General features: G+C 36.2%; 1 long non-coding RNA gene across 4 annotated transcripts in view; it reads right to left on the bottom strand.

The window, feature by feature from the left end:
- Positions 1-1,788: 1,788 nt before the first annotated feature.
- The window catches only part of LOC136995338 (uncharacterized), a 43,078-nt gene continuing 27,833 nt past the window's right edge, over positions 1,789-17,033 (bottom strand). For 2 of the 4 annotated variants that reach the window (XR_010886911.1, XR_010886909.1), the window contains one exon: positions 12,861-13,771. This is a non-coding gene — a long non-coding RNA (uncharacterized lncRNA). Of the gene's footprint in view, positions 1,829-3,290; positions 3,724-12,860; positions 13,772-17,033 lie in introns of those variants that run through there. The other 2 variants (XR_010886912.1, XR_010886910.1) reach the window with 2 other exon arrangements.

Genomic DNA, 17,033 nt, shown 5'->3' with positions numbered 1-17,033 from the left:
TATTAATTATTTTCTTTACTCAGAAGCTGCTTCTTCTCTCAGACAGAAACCACCTTTGTAGGTGACCTCTGTCTGTGATTTCATTGATGAAAGATTTACAAACAAAACTGGATTATTTTTCATTTCTATTTTCAGTTAGGTTGTGACACTAGAAAATAATTTCCATGAGAAAGCTCAGTTTTGGGGGAGGCTGTGATTTTTAAAGACTTGGGTCCGAAAGAGCTGGTGTAGAGTGTTTTGAGATGCAAACTTCATGAAAACAAAAGGAAAAAAGTAGAAAGTAGACCCCCTATCCTCAAGTTGAAATGGAAACAGGCCACCAGGCCTTCTTCCTGTTCCTTCTGCTTGAAAACATAAAAAGTAAGAAGATCATGAGAAGTGTGTAAAGGAAGCTGTGTGAGAGACAGGAGGAGGTATAAGCGGGTTTTGTTTTCAGATTCTTTTTCAGAGAGATTTTTTTCCAATCCATATCTAATCTTCTTAACTTCAGACTTACATTTCCCCAGGTCTTTGGATGACAATGGGATGATCTGAAGGAAAAGACTGATCTTTTCAGTCATATACATTGATCCCTTTTTGACCAGTTTATAGAGCTTTTTATTTTGTAACTGTTAGTGAATGGTTAGGGACCATACAGTTTTAAGAGATGAAAGAGTTTGTGTCCATATCCAAAGTGATTTTGTCAGATGACATGAATGGAACTAAAGAAGTATCTTCATCTATTTCAGTGTCAAGTGTATTTTAATACAGAACACTTTTGGATTGAGAGTAAGTCAATTATTTTTTGATGATTTCATTTCAATTTCTGTCTACTGAATATCTACACTGTGGGTTTTTTGACTAGTATGAGAAGTAATCATGGCAAAAATAAAATGCCTTAAGAGTGTAAGCAATCAAAGCTGCTGAGACATAAAATTATGATGTAGAAAATACAGAAGATTGTTTGTTTAAGAACTGTAGGTAAATGTTTGGACATCTCTAAAGTGTGAAAACACTGTAAAATCAAGTTGCTGAAAACATCATAGAAGTTCAGCTCAGAACACATCCAGTTTTCTTTCGAATAAAAAAAGCTTATTTCTTGCTTTTTTTTCATATGTTTATATCTACTTGTCTCTGTTGTACATTCAAGTTGTATCAACTTGGAGAACTTATACACATTTTATGAGTCCTGGTCAATTTTGTTAACTGTCTCTTTTTCTCTTTATGCATGGATATGCAATCAAATTACCAACTCTGTGTTGAACTTAAAGCTTGTCTGCTTTCTCTGTTACCTTTTTACTCTGTTTTGGACATGAATACAAAGGATCATGACACAGATGATTAAGAGTTGACTGCTTAGGAGAACGAGTGCTCTAGGTGACCCTGCTTCAGCAGGGGGGGTTGGACCAGATGATCTCCAGAGGTCCCTTCCAACCTCAGTGATTCTGTGATTCTGAGTGTAACCATATTGGCTGATAAGTCTAGAGTTATCCAGCTAAGCAATTTGAACATTTTAATAGAAAACATCTCTCCCCTGACATCTGAAAAAGAAAGAACCACCAGATGCTCTCTGGGGGAAAAGAAAATCCTAAGAGATTTGTGTTCTAAAAGAGAAGCTGGGGAAGGAGAAAAAGCAAAGGCAAAGGATCCTAGTGCATATAAGATTTTGAACATTCTAAACCAGTGAGAAAAAACAAGGCAGGGGATAATTATACATGCTTGATTTAGGTCTGAACTACTGTTTACTCACCCTTGAGCTCCTCAGTCTTCAGATGTCACCACCTCCAACGCTCCCTCTTAGAAGAGATGCTGCATTTCACTTCCTCTGGAATGGGGATGTCAGAGCCAGCTGTAATCAAGGGTGAACACTTTCAACCCTCCCACAGCTGTGTCTTGACAACAATTTGAAAAGCACTGGTCTAAACCATTTTGCCTGAGTGGTAAACTAGACTGTCTACAAGGCTGCAGTTCTAGGAAAGGATGCACTTAAGCAATTGGGATGTTTGCGTGGGATCAGCATTTGACCTGGAGTGCTTCATTCAGCTGAGCCCTGAAGTGGCATTTCTGTGAAGCCCTGAAAGTCAGAGTCTGTGCTCATGAAGTAGCTAGAATGCACTTTGAAGTAAACCTTAGGAGCCCAGGAGCCCAGTGTGGCAAAGTGACTATCCAGCAGGGGAAGATTTGGGGGAGCTGTGGCATTAGCGATGACCTGGGCAGCATCTGAGGTTTCTGCACTAGATCATAAATTTTTCTTTCTCTACTTCTTCAAGGCAGAAAAAAGAACTTTAGCAGAAACAAGACTGTGTCTGTGTTTAGGGGAAGTAATTTATTGTGGGAAGGCTAAATTGGAGAAATGAGCTTTGCAGATAACTTTGACTGCAGTGAGGTTAGTGACGATTCTAACAACAGCTGCTTTAGCAGATTGCACATCTGTACACATTCTGTTTTCTGCTCTCTGTTACATACTAGAACACTTGCTCCAACAGGCTACATCTGCCACAGGACAACATGAACAGGACTGAAGTCACGAAATCTTAGGTGTGAAGACAAGTTTAAAAGACTTCTAACACAGATACTGGATTCCTTTTTCATGAAAAAAACAACCACACACTGACGCTTAGCTTTACTTTCCATTCTGCCCCAGGACCTATGCTAGATTCCTTCTTTTATATCATGTAACCCCTGCTAATTGCCAAAGCAAGTAGAGCAGTAAAGCACAATACAAATAAATAAAACCATTTATGTTCTCATTAGAAGCAAAAAATAGAAGATAGACATCCCTATTTTTCTCAGAATCTCTAAGATGTTCACCAGCAAAATAAGTCTTTTTTCCCTTACTCTTCCCATCAATACTTTAATTCCTAGTGGATTTGATAAAAAAGGAAGAATCTTCTGGTTAAGAAAGTAAGACCTCATTCTACAAGTGAAACAGTTTGGATAATTTTCATACAAGCCTCAATAACTGAGTGTGAGCCTGTGAAAAAACCTTTAGATGTTTTCACAGTTAACTCGTACTTGTCATTCCTAGCCTTTGCTGAATTCAACATGAATAACTGACTCAGACACAAACCGAAGCTCTTGTAGAAGTTAACTGTTTCATCTAAAAATAGCATAACTCATCTGTACCTCAGCAATATCTTTATTCTAAATCACTGAAGAAGCATTTTGGGTGCTATTTAAGACCTCTTTTTCTTGCCTCTCATAGATAAGAATTTCCATGGTGCAAGAGAGTTATTTTCGGGTTTATGACAGTGAGTAATTTATAGAAGAAAAGAAAATACAGAGACTTTTTTTTATTGTTATGTCTTATTTAGATAAATACTTAGCTTCTAATTCAATTCATTGCAAGGAATTTCTTACTTTAGTCCTTTACTATTTTAAAAGCCACCTATTGATAATTCAATAAAAAGAGGAAGGCTATTTCCTAACTCCCACAGTGGGTTTCAGCTCTTGAAGACATGAGATACAATTCAGAACAGTGATAGATGGATGACACTTGACAAGGACAGAAGCCCAACCAGCAAAAGAAAGTTTCTATTCTCTACAGGATTGCACGCAAATATGGAGGTTAATTTTTTTTACTCTACAGATATGGAAGTTTCCCTTGCAAATATATGTAGACATCTCTATACAGAAGCTTTTCATTTTGAAACCATATTTGTTTCTTCATGATGGAATATTTTAATCCCATTTGCTTCCAACCTTTTAAATTTTGAGACTTCTTTTTTCTTTCTTTTCCTTTATCTAGAAAAAAATCCAGAGAAAACCATTAAGATAATAGATGCGGAAACAGACTAAGAATTTTAATAGTTTACTTTTTGATGATGCTTATTTGTGGTAATTTAAGTAGGTGTTAAGTTATATTTCTTTGAAGCATCCAAGGCCAAGAAATTGTGCAATAAGAAAAGCTCCTAGATAACTGTATCTCCCAGTGGCTTTATTTTTGAGAGTCTTTATAAGCTAAATCTTCCTCTGCTCTGCTCTGCTCTCCCTTCCCTTCAGCCTTTCTAGATAAATGAACACAATATTTTTCTTTGTACCAGTGGGAAAAAATTTGGGTAGTTTAAATATATCAGACAAAAAAACCACATTTAAAGATTTTTAAAGCCCTGAAGTATTTAATTTGAAAAATTCAGTTGCATTGCTTTACTGATATATTAAGTATAGTAAATAAGTACAGTTTCAGGTTTTATCAGGTTTACATAGAAACCCAATTAAAAAACTTCCCTATTTCCAAACCAAAAGACATAGCTGAATATAGAGTTGTACTCCTTGAACTAACTATAGTTATGAGTAAGCTCTCTAACTGAATTCCATCTTTCAATTTCTGCTTTTCAGTCAAGTTCAGTGTTGGTTAGACGTTAATTTCTTTTGAAACTGCATCTCACTTTGTCAAACAATATTTTTAAGATCTGATCTTGTACTGAACCACTATCCAGCTGATCAGTATCTTAGCAGACCTAGAGGAAACTTCTCTATCACCATTCTTCCAAAATATTGCTGTGTATGGCTCAAAAGATGTTACGGATCTTATCCGTTTTTAGCAAATAAATAGGGAACTTTTAGACTGACATTCAAACCATAGGACTGTCAATTTCCATCCAGATAAAGATTTTTAAAAATTGAATTGCATGTGTTGTTGTCTTCTGTTGTTTGCCATTTCAGTGGGATTAGCTTTCATTTTCTTCTGCAAGTGCAAACTTCGGAGAAGTTGGTGAAACCTTACTCCCTGTTAATTAATCTCAGATTAAAATTACGATTATACTGAAGTTAGTAGGAGTTCCTCTAGAATTTTTTGAAGTGATTTACTCATTACTAGTGAACAAAATGCTACTAAATCAACCCCCTATATATGCATTAGAATTGACCCTAAGGAATTATAGCAGAGCTGGTAAGGAATGATACTTTTCAATTTAATGAAAAAATGACCTCTAATATTTTATTTAAAATTTTTTGGTTTCTTTTAGATGATCCTATTTTTGAGGATCAGTGTGAAAAGGTATAAATAGCTATCATCTTTCCAAAATACAATTAGATTTTAAGCTCATCGATCACTATTGCTTTCTCTATTTTTCTTTCTGAGGTCTAGAAGACATTTCAAACAGAAAACAGGAGGCAGTATTATATACTTGGTCCTTAAATTTTAAACAATCCAAAGTGATTTGCATTTTGGAAAATTATACTTCGTAATTGTGAAAGAAAGATGATACGCTATCCTGGAGGCCTTTCTTTTTTTTTTTTTTTTCTGTCTAATTTTCATCTTTGCTGACTGAGATTCTCCCACTTTGGCTCTGTTTCTCTGGAGTTATGTCTTGTCCCTGATTTTGTAGAGTTCTTTTCTTGATGATTTATGAAATATCTCAGAGATATTCTTGTAGCTCAGTCTATAACACATATTCCTGAAAATCTTCTTTTTCTGTATGGAGGTAAAATGGGATTAAACTAATTTCAGCATCCCATTATAATATACCTTAAAGACTGATCAAACTGAGTTAAAGTAAGAGCCAATATTTCTTATAGCCTAACACCAAACAGCTTAGTCATGGCTCTCTTTTGATTACCTGGACAGTGGACATAGTAGCAATGTTCACTTATTAGATGTTTAAATGCTGTTTATGAGATATTGTGCTACTCAGGGAAATGACACAGATTAAGCAGTGTAGCAGGAGTATTTGTAATGGGCTATTCTTTTTGCTGTTGCAGCTGCTGGTGCTGGCACTCACCCTTCTTCAGTTTAGCTGTTTTCTAGCAATTCAACAACATAATTAACCCCCCCCCCCAAAAAAAAAAAAAAATAGACGGTTGCAATGCATACAAGGACTGATAATTATTCACCCAGGCTAAGGGGGAGGAATTTAGTGAAATACTGCTTTTAAGACTTGGGGAGAAATGGACTGTAGAATCAAAATGAGATTGAAAAAGTTTTGGAGGTGAGAAAATTTGGAAAACAATTGGGCTAGAACTACCCTGGTATCTGGCCACAGAAGAATGCCATTCTTCAGTACAGCATATGATATGGCCCTAATTCTGAAGTAAACTTGATACTCCTGAGTTTTCTTTTATTTGTAATGTTTGGCCCTGTCTCCTTTCTTCCTTGTCAGACTCTTTGCACTCAGCTGCATCAATCAGCTTTGAATATCCTTTCTGATGTGAAATTCTGTTTAAAAAAAAAAAAAGTATTTCAAATCCAGATTTCTGAATAGAGTAGGATATTTTCAGCACTAATTAACCATCCAAGTGTTGGCTACACCAGTTGCAATGTTATTCTTTAGAAACAATTAAAAATGCAGCTATAAGGTCAGACACAACTAGAACAAGAGCTGACACCCAGATAGATGAGATTCAGTAAAACTCAGCTTGTTCCTACTTCTCTACTTGTAGAAAGTATTGGAAAACTACAAATAGAAATAAATTTCCGTGGATCTCCGTCTCTTACTGGGTAATTTCACAGTAACTATAAAGTCAGCAACTGCTACATTTATTCAGAGTTCACTATTTGTCAGATGGTGGGATAAAGGGATTTGCTTAAAATTATTTCTAAGTAAAATGCTTGAAATTGTCAGTTGTTTATCTCCATTTTCTTCCTTCAGAGGAATTTATGTGTCATTTCTGTCTCAAAGAACACCAATTGCAACCTGGGTTTGAAGGCACTTTTTTCTTTGGTTTCCAAATCACTGTATTACACAAGCATAAGCATCCACACAGCATTTGCTGGCCCTGAAATCAAGTAGCATAGCACAGTTCATATCCATATGGCTGAGCTCTCTTCTCCTCTCCCCCAAAAGGTGACCACATTCATAGTGCCTATTGGGAACTGCACTGGTCCCAGAACAGTCCCAGGCATTATCCAGGAGAATGTTAGTTGGCATGGTCCAGAATTCTGTCACAGAGTGAATTAATAGTATACCCATGTTCGTCTGTTACCCTGTACCTGGGTTTGTTTACCCATAAAGATTTAGCCACAGAAAATGCAACTCTGCACACCAGCGTGCAGAGAGCACAGCTGCCAGGAAAAAGCACAGTGGTCATTTGAAGGTCCCTCCCCCTTCTGAAGTAGCTGCAAGAAGATGAAGCCACCGCTGAGGAAGTGACTCAGGAAAGCCAGGGACTTTATGTGGAGGAAGAAACAGGGGACTCTCAGTCTAAGTCTCTGTCAGGGAGCAGCAAGGGTCAGCTGCTTCCAAAGGGGAGATCTAACTCTAAGGTATCTAACGCTATCATTCTTCAAATATTTTATCAGGAAAGTGAGTGTATCATTGCGTACCCTTGTAGCTCATTAATTCCTAGTTCTCTTTCATATGTGCTAGCCAGTAAATAACTGCCTTATACTTTCAAGCTGCATGTATATCTTGCTTGCAAAATCTCTTTGCATACAGCTAAAGGTATTTGAACAAAATGACCCAAAGAGGAAGCATTAAATGTAGTATTAGGTTTCTCAACACAAAATACAAATCTCCAGAACAAATGGACTCAAACCTTTAAGGTTGCAAGAAAGATGATATTTCAATGAGCTCAAAAGATTTGGACAAGATAAATCAACAGATGTGGATAACGGAGAAGTGTTAGATGCTTATCATATAGTTTGTCAGGAATCGTAAGACAGGAACAGTAAGTATACAAATAGTAGAAACATCATCTCTCAGGATAGGTCTGGTAACTGGAGAAGCAGGGAGAAATGTATTTCCAAATAGTTTGCAGGGCCTTAAATACTAGGATTTGCATCCCTTCCCTTTTCTTCAGCTAAAAAAAGATATTACCAGCCAGGCTTCCTTTCCTTTCTAAGTTTCATCCATTAGCCTTATTTATACATCTATACAGAAGACCAAATCCTTAATTGCAACCCAGTCCATGTCAACTGTTTCTACCTTTCATATATCTGGTAACTGCCATTATGTTTCTCAGCAGTCTGCCAACTTAGCAGTCTGCTAAGGTTAACTCTTACTCTTACTCTTTCCTCACAAGTCTGCCTTCACAGTGTCCTGATCACTTTGTTTTTCTGGAAGTCCCTCGTTTTTATTGTTTATTTCTAATAATGTAGTAATTAGTATTGAACAGAAGATTCCAAACGTTATCAAGAAGCAGGCTCTTAAAAAAAATTGGGGAGGGGGGATTTTTTCCAAATATACATCTTTTAACCACAGAATTCATCATCACTGGATATTGTGAATGCCAGTAGTATTAAATGGTTCAAACAGTGATTAGACTAATTAATGGAAGAAAGGTTCAGGAAAACTATCAAATGATAGTGCATGTAACCCCTCCACCCCTAGTGCCCAACTTCTGGAAGTCTGTAAACAGCAAATTGCCAAATGCTGGAAGGCTATACAACAGAAGAGATGAAACATACCCCTCTGTGTTTTGTTTTGTACTTGCAGTATGTCCCAGGTATTGCTAGGACGGATGAACTGTTTGTCTCACTTGGTACAAACATTCTTATGGTCTTGTATAGTAAGTTATCTATTTGTTTTACTTTGTGGATACAATGACCACAGAATTGTACCGACCGTTCTTACTGATACAAATATTTTGCCAAGCCTTAAGGCAAACCAGCAACTTGCATCCATGTGGCTTCATTAACAATGAATTGTGCCTCTGTTCCACAGTAGTTCTGCCGGTATTACAGCAATGCTGAACCTCATATTTTAAAGTCTCACTCTCCAAAGCCTGAGATGCCAAGTGATTGTGGTTATAAGTAATAGGAAATGTTTGGAAATAAAGAAAAAAAATTCTGAAAATTCAGGTCTCTGCCTATTAATTGAAGTTATGTTTCTCAGCTTCACTTCCTCCTAGGTTCCTCTTTCTCGCATGATGTTTCAAGGCTCCTCTTAAAAATGTATTATTTTTCATTTGTTCAAGTTAAAACCACTGGTATTTTTTCTGAGGTTTCCACTCCTTGTAGGTTCCTTTGTGGTGTATCTCTTTTTTAACAGCTCACAACTCCTTTTGGCTTAGCATAATCTGCACATTTCCTTAACGTGTTGCTTGTTCCCTTTTCTAGAACACTAATGGAGTCATTAAATAAGGTCATACTTTTTGCCAACGTCTGATCTTCCACAGCTTGACTGTCTGCAGAAGTTAGTGTGCTGTAAGCTAAGATGTGAATTAACATCATGATAGTTATTTTGCAGTCTTTCCCAGATGGGTGCTCTTAATGCACAATAAGTATATATTTTGCTGATTTCTAAGTCAGGGCTTGGGTGTTATTCTGAACCAACCTCAGCTATCCTTTCTACCTACACCACAGCTTGTAGTTTACCACAATTTCTGCAGCTTAATTTTTCCAAGATATTTTCAAATGTAACTCAGGCTCTCTGACAGAGGCTTTCCAGTAACTTGTCAATCTCTTTGCACTTGCATATACTTAGAAGGAGCAAAAATGGATTGAAAAAAGGCCAGAAGAAACAACAGAGAATTACAGGATTACTTCTGGACAAAATCTTAAGTTTGAGGCCTACAGCTACCAGTATGTCTGAAAGACAATGGAGAGAAGAGGGGGTTAGCACCTCAGAGGTGGTGGAGTTAACCTCAAGCCTGAAGTTCTGTGGCATTTATGGGTCAGGTTGAAGTGCTGGAGCGAGTCAACATTTCAGGTAGGATTTACTGTAGATATTATTAATGGGTTTCAAGCCTAATTGCTTAGAAAAAAGAGAGCCTAAATATGAGACAGTTCACTCTACTTTCAAATTGATACAGGTCTCTGCAAAAATAACAAAACCAAACTGGGAGATGAGTAAGATGGTTGGCGACAAGAGAACAGAAGAAAAATTAGAGAAAACGGAAAGGTAAAAAAAAAACAATATGGAAGACTGTGATGTGAGGGATTTGTGAGAACTGAGGGATGTGTAAGATTTGAGAGACTGATCAGATTTCCCTTCCACTAGCCAATGTTAAGGTTTCACCTTGTTTTAGTTGCTTTTAACCTAACAACTAAATCAGAAAATAGCATGAGAAGACACAAAGACACAGGAGTGGGAACATCAGAAGAAAGGAAAAATTAGTCCCAAGACAATGAATGAAGGAGAGCATCTAGAACTGAATTGTGCAAAACCATTCTCCTACTGCTGATGAAAGTTTCAGTGAGCAACTTCATTGTTTCCCGCTAAAATGTAGCTGAATGAACAAGATAGGAGTCATAGAGTGAAAGAAAACTGCTGAATTAAAGATATCTGACAGTTGCTAAAATATATGCACCAACTGCTCTTGCAGACTACTCAGAGGAAATAGAGGAATATTCCCCTCTTTTATGGGTAACTGAACCAGATAATTGTGCACAAAAATATTGGTCAGTCGTTTGTTACCTGTATCGAGAGCAGACTGTAAATCTGAAATTGTGTTTTTTCTTTTCCACTTTCCACTGAATTGCATCACAATCATGCAATGTCTTTTTTTCATGTTCACGCTAAGACATGCTCCAGCAAATCAGACGTGGTATGACAAATATAACGAAACAAAATGGTGTTCACTACTCTTTTAACCATCAAATTCCTAGTAACATTTTTGAGCCATGGAATGAGCTGCTGTGTCAGAGAAATACAGAGCTGAGTAGAACAGGATCCTGGGCTTTATATGTCTTTTTAAATAATGTCTTTAAGGATCAATCCTTGCTTCCCATGGAGTTCAGTTCCATCGATTTAACTGTAAATTTCGGCATTCTTAAACAGGTTAGGTTGAATGTTTTTTAATTGCTCATTGCATATTATCTCAAGGGACAATAATTAATAAATAAATTAATAAATACAGGCTTTATTCCATAACCTAATGAAATGAATATAGCTGCCTAAGAAAGGTGATGTTACTCTGTATTTATCTTGCATTAAACTATTTTAACATACAGTACAACAGCATCTACTTTATTTTTTTCCCTGAAATTTTGCAACTAACCAACATACAGAATGGTTTTAGTCAAAATATTTTTGGCATTAATGGTTTTAAAAGCCTTACCTATCTTTCAACTATTAAATTATTAGATTTCTCAAAAATTTTTTTGCAAAAGACAGTAGGGGGTACATTTGTTACTTATTTTCTTAGAGTATGCTATCTTCAGCAAGTGAAAACATTATATTTTCAATAGAGTTCCATAAAATATTTCTGAATAGCTTTGTTGAAATATTAAGGCAGCTTCAGCTTCTATGGAAGGGCTGACTGGAACTTTAAATATGCTCAGAATTTATCATAAAAATAGTACTTCAGTAATTATATAGCAAAACAGGAAATCTTAAAAAATATGACATGACTTTTCATCAGCTCCAGATTTACTAAATATTCACACGTCTTGAGCTAGAACAAGTTTGTTTCTGTAAAAGGCTTCTTTAGCATAAATTAAGAGAAAAGGCAAAAGAGAATTCTATTTTGTCCTAAGGAATTTCATTTTAGGATGGGAAGCAAGTTTTCTGGCAAACTGACATTGGCTATGTCTACATTAGAAAGGAGAAGGGTCCAGTAGGAGAAGAACTGTTAAGCAGAAAACACCCCCTCCTGCATCTTCTCCAAACACACATAGTAATTCTTTTTCTTTCTTTCTTTCTTTCTTTCTTTCTTTCTTTCTTTCTTTCTTTCTTTCCAAATAGCACATGCTAGAACCACACCTTATCCAGGTTTGCTAAATGCTATCCCTGGATTTAGCACGCTTATCCTTGTTCACAGTACATTCAGTCCACATAGTACATTCAGTAATTATAATGTTCCCATAAACTGTATTCTTTGTCTCCAAGAAAAAGATAGATTTGAAAGCATATTTGCATGGCAGGCATTATAATTCACAAAGGGACCATTACATTGTCCTCCTGAACATTGTTGGAGAATAATCTGGAAAGTTTAACTCAAATTTTGCCAGTGTCAGTTTTAACTATCTTCCAGACAAATGTGTCTTCTTCTGGACAAATCGGTGAGGCTAATCTGAGCCCTCACAAACCCCAGTCCTAACACTAACCTTAGTGCCACTAACACAGCCAGTTCAATATCTCAATTTTTTATATTCTGATAGACAAAATCTATTGGGTAAGCTACATTTACAACACTACTACACTTGTATGCCTGTCCTGCTCATTCATAGGATTTTACTGCTCCCACAACAGTGACAATGGAGCAAGACACATTTCTGTACTACCACTATCCTACTTTACTGCCTGATTTATTTAAAATGCCAAAAATGGGCTTGTACCAACAGATTGGACTAAATGGAAGTACAGATACACGTCTCATTTCGCCTTTTCTGCTATGAAAGAAATACTACTCAGCAGAGGAGTGGAGTAGACAACTGGACATCATAAAATCTTAAACAAATTCTGCTAAATGAGACAGTCCTTGAGAAAAGGCTGAGGTTGGATTTATATCTAGAATTTAAATAGTCTTAATCATAAATAATAAAAGAGTAAATCCACTTATTTGATATCTTCATTAGATGGAGATATATCAGTCTACTCTGTGGGCCCACATTCAAAATGGAAAAACTACAATTACTAGTGTTTACTAATCAGAATTAAAGTTGAGTTCCCAAGAATCAATCAGTAGGGATTAATGTTGTGTCTAGATAGGACTGATAAATTAGAATTAGGACTGGCAGTGCCCAAATGCACCTGGCAAGGTTTGTGTCAAAACTGACAGGTACCACTGGCCTTAAAGTGACAACTAGGTAGGTTGCAAGGCAGCAAGTTTTGATAAGTAAGCAGCTGACTGCGGGCTGGTAGAAGTTACAAGAATAATTTTAAGGCCACAGCTGGTATTAGGGTCTCCTGGCAGGTGTCAATAAGTTAGGAACAGCCTTATTTCAGAAGAAGATATTTTAGGGTAGGTTTAAGATTGGTGCTGACAGGGATCACATAGCACAGATACAAGTATCTTAGAAATATACTCCAAACCACAAGCTGCCAAACAGCTACCACATTTTATTTGGTTCATTTACCACATCTCTAAAACTTAAGACTTCAAATTAGACAGATTCACACATTTTCCCTGATATGACTAATGACAGCAGTGCTTACAGCTTATCAAGGTATATGACAGGCTCTAGAGTTCAATGAATGGAAAGAAATTGGCTTTAAACATTTATAAAGATGTTGAAGAAATTCATTATTTAAATTATGTATTGAAGCCTTTCCAACCTGTCTGAACATATTTTGTATGTAAACTGAAGTAAAAAGTAAAAATGTGTCTTGGTAATAAAAGTTTTCCAAAATGCACTACTGAACAAATAATGTCCTTCATAATCCATAACAAGTGAAGATAAGCAAGATTATGAATTAATTCTATTGCCCTTTGCATAGGTCACATTTATTTAGTTGTATACCATAGTTTAGTATCCAGTGCCATAATAACCTACGTTTATTCCATAATTTCCAGAGACAGTGCTAAGGTGCTTAACTAAAAAAAAGGCAATCCTCCTTCTCCTTTTATCTGTATTTCTTCAAGCAAGTGTGTCTAAGCTTTCAGTGCTGCAGAGTTATTAGAACTGACATGCAATTTCATTCATTCTTGTGTTCTATCATAAAGTGCAAGCATTTGGATAGCCTGAGAGGGGATGCAAGTGTAAGGTCACAACAGATTCCTGAAACATATTTTGTATAATCTGACTGCTTACCTTGCAATCTAGATAAATTACATAGTAAATTCGGACTCTTTGCCATGGTGAACATGCTTTGCTAAAAAATTAGAAACACGGCCTCATCAGGACTGAATTCCAAACTGGTGTGTGTGGCTCCAATCCTGATTCAAGTAACGTTTGTTGACAACAGCAGAAGTGTTGCTCGGTTTCAGTAGTGGAGGATCAGGCTATTGGGTCCCTAGAGATCAGACCCTGCAATGGAGAACATTTATATCAGTGGTGATTATGGCTCACAGAATTCTTCGTTATCTAACACTGGTCTTAGTATCGGTCTTTGTACAGCTTTGGCTGCTTTCAGATAAGATTTTTTTTTAAATCTCACATACTGTAACCACCTTTCCATGTGGTTCTGTCTCACCAGTCCTTCTGGGCCAAGGCTGGGAGAAAGACAGGTTGGGAGATGGGATCATGTCCTGTCACGGAGGGAGGTGTCAGGCCCAAGCACAGAGCTTCTTCTCAATTTAGCTACAGTTTAGCTACAGATGCTAAATAATAGGGAACTTGGTCTATACAATTCTGTGCCTAAATTAGTATGCATAGCTTTTCTGTTCTACTTGTGAAATCCTTTCTCTTGTGTTATTTTGCAGAAAGAATTCTGCACAGAAATAGTAATAAAATATTGAGAAAGCATGAGCTTTTTTTCTCAAATACTTTACGAATAATTTGAGAGGTATTTTTAATAAAAATATTCCTTTTTGCTAAAATCTGTAGGTATACAAAGCAATACTGAAATTAACATACATGCTCCTAAATTTTTTAAATTTCATTTTTGTGGCTTAGCATCAGAATGAATAACTTGAACATAAGAATGAATCTTTTGTTTCATATTTACACAATTTTTTTTCAGGTATGACACTGTACATAACAAATAGAATTCCCATCATATGTGAGATTTACTTAAACCCAGTGAGGAAGACTGAAAAATAAAAACAATAAAGATTACAATTTTTCGACTTCAGCAATTGAATTTGTTAAATGGCACACATTCAAATCAATGGATTAAATTTGATAAAGTTTGTTTTCTCTTTTTTTTGTTTCAGTATAGTCTGGCATGAAATGGTAAAAGCGGAGATAGCTGGAATTAAATGATTTACAGAAGCTGAACAAAACTCAATTTAAAAATTAATTTAAGATACTAATGTTCACGTGCAGACGTTATAACGAGGTTAATTTCCTGAAGACTGTGACTCCGTGACAGTGAGACTGTGACACTATGACTCTGGCTTCTAGTGAGGTAGTTCCTGCATGGGTAAAGTTATGGCAACCTGGATTTGGGACTCACAAAAGCAGAGGACATGTAATTTTTGAAAGAGTAAATACTTAATGTAGTAATTTTTCTCTGATAAATTTTGAATAATAAAAAAATTAAAAGGTGGTGTTAATAGAATAGATATATGCTGTTTTTATATACAGTTGCACACCAGAGTGGTGAATGAAAACAAAAACAAAATATACAGAAAGATTACCTGGGCACTAACTACAATTCATGTAGTAGTGCCTACTACACTACATTAGAACAAATCAATAAAGTGGGAAAACAACCAAATATTAGAGAAACTTTTAAACAGAAAACGTATTTGTTAAGTGAGTGAGTCAGGACACTGCTATTCACTGCACAGAGGAAAAACAGTGAATACAGAGAACTAAGGGCACTGAATGTATTGCCTATTTTCACCAGTAGGACAAAGCCCGAGAAGCGAAGCAGAGGCAGGACTTCATTTCCAGCAAGAAGGAATTCTTTGTGTTGTTGCATAGGAATGCATAACATAAGGGAATCGTCAAGCAATGCATAGCATAAGGGAATGCCTACACACATAGGAGAGGAAATAACTGTGATGGTAGTTTATTCATTAACCTAAGGACAGAGTTTGGGAAGTTGAGTCTTAATAAGACTCTGAACACAAGCTCTGATGTAGTTACCCTCCATATAGCATGCAGACCTACCATTCAGACCTATCAACCCAACCAGTCCTACATGCACAACTGCCAGTACCAGACCTACAGAGCTAGGTGAAATGCTTCAAATTTTGAAATATACACCATGAAAATTTGTTGACTTTTTGAAAAATTTCATTGACATTTTGAAAGTTAGTGAAGAAAAAAGTAAAACATTGCAATAAAATACTTGTGATTTTTCCTGATTAGCTTTAGAGACAGGGTTGTATAGGAAAGTAAAAACAGACAGAATCAGACCTTTGGAATAAGCCTGAGCTTGTGGGAGAAGGATGCTGTAAGACCCTTTCAAGCTGACTGTATCTTACTTGTTCTGTAAGCAGAGAGTTATTAGCCTAAGATACACATAAGGCATTTTTTAGATTTTCCTATTAGTAAAAGTATCTTTAAATAAATTGGTTGTTAATATACAAGCTATTGAAAAGTGTTTGTCTGTTTTCGTGCGATTCCAGTTCAGAGACATTGTTCTCAGCAAGTGTGGGACTGTGATTGGGTCTTCAAAAAAATAATCAACTCATCATACAGGAAAGCAATGCTTCTAACCTGGGCAAGTGACACTCATTGATTTCAACACCTCTTTTAGTCTCAAGGTTGCTCCTTTCAGTTGTGACTAAAAATTAAATCACTCTGTGGTTTGAGGTTTGGAGGAATTCTGAACAAAGGAAATGTACACTGTGACCAAAGCTATTGAGAAAATTTGATCCAAATTTATGAATAGTTTCCATCAGCCTGAACCTACAAAATATGCAGAGTACAGAAAGAACAGTAGTAAGAGATCAAGATTTACCAACACAGTTCTCTTGTCAAGTAACAACCCTTCTGAATTAAGATAAGCATCCCACGCTGTTACATGATGATATTGTTTTCCCAAAGTATTAGTAAGAACTGAGGCTTGAGAGTAGGTTTGTCTCTCAAGTTAAATTAAACATTCGGTAACAAAAGCCTTGGAGATCATACACCAGGAAAGTCATGACACAATACAATGCATGCTTCCACAATGCAGTAGCATAGAACCTTTCACCTAGAAATACACTTCAACAGGAAACACAGAAGATTTTTTACTAATTTTTGTACAGCCATATCACATCGGCAACTTGGAGTATATCAAAGAATTGCCTAAATCACTTCCTTTTTCTGATAATGGAAATTCTATCAAGCTAATGCATAATTTGGATACTAGTAATAACTCTATTTTTTTGCCACTTTTAAGATTTTTTTTCCACTTGAAAAGAAGAGGTAAAATATTAGCAGTAGATGCTTAAGAAACCACAGCAAGTTTGTAAAAAACTATTCTTAAAACCAAATATAAAGTCTTCCGCAGGGGTGGTTCACCACTTCCTCTGGCTGCCCATGCAGGAACTTATTTAGCAGAGAAGATAAAAACAAGAGCTATGTGCAGAGTAATTAGACACTAGAGATGACTCTGGATCAGGATTTCTTAACATTGGGTATTGGAGATTGACATTGTCAGTCGTTTGTGATGCATATATAAAATGACCCA

This window comes from Apteryx mantelli, chromosome Z, assembly GCF_036417845.1.
Source record: "Apteryx mantelli isolate bAptMan1 chromosome Z, bAptMan1.hap1, whole genome shotgun sequence".
Classification (NCBI taxonomy): Eukaryota; Metazoa; Chordata; class Aves; order Apterygiformes; family Apterygidae; genus Apteryx; species Apteryx mantelli.
This window is presented reverse-complemented; position numbering and strand designations above follow the sequence as displayed.